We start from the raw sequence: 2,500 nt of genomic DNA on the forward strand, positions 1-2,500 counted from the left end.
ATAAAACCATTCAAAAAGAAGCGGTGAAAACAACAGATGAGCGACAGGGTGAACGGGCGAAGCGGGAGAGGGACAGTAATAACGGCATGACACAGCGAGCAACAGGTCATCATCAAAGGTATCTCTCGGCTAAGGTCAAAGGGAAGCCAACGGGGGTCGCGTTGCCTATGAGGGACGCTCGGTTGCCATGTGACAAACGGCGACTCAGTTGGAAGAACAATACCAATGGAGAATGAAGTTAGTGGCCACGCTGATGAAGCGCTCGGACGCCACGCGTTGCTGCCCTATATATCCCGACAGAGGAGGAGGAAGGGGGGGGGGGGGTGACGAGAAGATGACGTGGAGGAAGGGAGAAGATGAAATGGGGGAGAAAGGGGAAGAGGTAGTGGAAAAAGGGAGAACACGGAGTGGGAGAAAGGCAAAGAGGAAGGGAGATGAGGAAGAGGTAAAGGGGGAAAGGCGAACAGGAAGGGAGATGAAGAAGAGGAGGAAGAGAGAAGAGTTAAGGGAGGAAAGCGGAAGAGGAAGTTAAGACATGGAGAAGTGGTGAAAGGAAGAGGAACGGGGGGCTAGGGAAGAAAGAAAGTGGAAGAAGAGAGAAGAGGAAATAAAGAAAAAAGAAAGAGGAAGTGAGGGAAGAAGGAAGGGAGACGAAAAAGAGGTTGAAGAAAAATAACAGAAAAGGAGAGAAATAAGGAGAAACGTGAGTGGAGAAGGGAAAGAAAGAGAGGTTAAGGAAAGCTGATGCAGTGGGAAAAAGAGAGCAGAAAAAAAAAAAAAAAAAAAAAAATATATATATATATATTTATATATATATATATATATATATATATATATATATATATATATATATATGCATATGCCGAAAAGAAAGGAAGAAGAGGGGTGAAGAGGATGGAGGGAAAAAAGGGAGGCGAGAAGGAAAGCGGACAGAGGAGTGGAAGGAACAATACTGAAGGCAAGCAGCTGCAAGCGATGAGGTAGTGAGGAGGAGACGGAATATATAAGACAAGGCATAGCCAAAAAAAAAAAAAAAAAAAAAAAAAAAAAAAAAAAAAATTATATATATATATATATATATATATATATATATATATATATTGAGAAAGAGGCACAGGAATAAGAAATCAAACGCAGTTACTACACGAAAAGGGAATCCCAACGTTTCGAGTAAAACCATCCTCCTCACCAGACGATAAAACCGAAGAGGAGACAGCAATACCCAAAACGCCGAGACTAAATAAATTCTCTTTCATATCGCGGCCCGTGCATCAATCCATCGCTGCATCAACATTAGGCCTACTCCACTTATTTAGCTTTTTCATCAATAACACATTCACACTCTAATTCCCATATTTCTCCCTACAGATCACACGCCATTCCTCTTCGCAAAACGCAAAAAAAAAAAAAAAAAAAAAAAAAAAAAAACCTAATGGACCTTAATAAGTTCACGAGAGGGCGAGAAACAACAGAAAGGAAGAGAAAAGCAGAAGGGCAAAGGTCATGGCGACTGAGAAAAAGGGGGAAACGGATATAGAGGCTTCTGTGTGTTTTATGGACACCTTTTTATAATGAATAAAATACGAGTGCTGTAGGTAAGAGAGGCAAGGTGGAGAGAGGAAGGGGGGGGGGGGATTGGGGGGGGGTTGAAAGGGGGGATAGAAGGGAGGAGGAATAGGAAAGGAGACAGACGGAGGGGAAGGAATGAAAGCAGGGAGAGAAGGAGGAGGGAAGGGGAACGGGACAGAGGAGAGAGAGAGGGGGAGCGGAAGAAATTAACGGAGAGAGAAGGGAGGAGAGAGGGGGAGGGGAAAGGAAGGGAAAGGAAAAGAGGAGGAGAAGGATTGGGGAAACAGGAAATGGAAGAGGGAGGACGGAATGGAAAGTAAAGCGGAAGATATGTAATAAGGGAGGAAAAGGGGAGGAATAGAGGTGAAGAGGGGGAAAGATGAAGCGAAGGAAGGGACGGTGGTTTAAGGGAAGGGACGGTGGGTTAAGGGAAGGGACGGTGGGTTAAGGGAAGGGACGGTGGGGGAGGGGAGGGAAGGTAGGGAAGAGGGGAGGGAAGGATAGAGGGGAGGGAAGAATAGAAAGGAGGTAGATAGAAGGGTGAAAGGATGAGAGGGGAAACCGGAAGGAGGGAGAAGAAAGAAGGGATATAAGGTGAACACCGCATACAGTCTAAAACATTAAGGGAGACTCATAACGAAACTAAAAATGAAACAAAGAATAACAACAAAAATAACGACCCGCAACACACCAATAAGCATCAACCTATGTCCGAATGAAGTTTCTTGGAGGGGCAATAATTCTGATATCAAACGTGGGACTTACTGCTATCGAGAGGTCTGCCATGTTTGTTTATGTAGCGGCGTAGCGCCTCCCACACTTTTCCACGGCAGCACAGCCAAGCCCCGGTGAGGAATGAGATGAAGCGGAATGAAAAGAAAATGGAATGGGAAGAAAAGGGAGGAGAAAAGAAAAATGATAAACAATAAAA

The 2,500-nt window shown here is 44.6% G+C and overlaps 1 protein-coding gene across 4 annotated transcripts in view; it reads right to left on the reverse strand.

Annotated features, from left to right (window-relative positions):
* LOC125031199 (neurocalcin homolog) overlaps positions 1-2,500 on the reverse strand; it is a 530,311-nt gene that overhangs the window by 488,296 nt on the left and 39,515 nt on the right. The gene's annotated exons all lie outside the window — the stretch shown is intronic.

This window comes from Penaeus chinensis, chromosome 12 (genome assembly GCF_019202785.1).
Source record: "Penaeus chinensis breed Huanghai No. 1 chromosome 12, ASM1920278v2, whole genome shotgun sequence".
NCBI classification, from domain to species: Eukaryota; Metazoa; Arthropoda; class Malacostraca; order Decapoda; family Penaeidae; genus Penaeus; species Penaeus chinensis.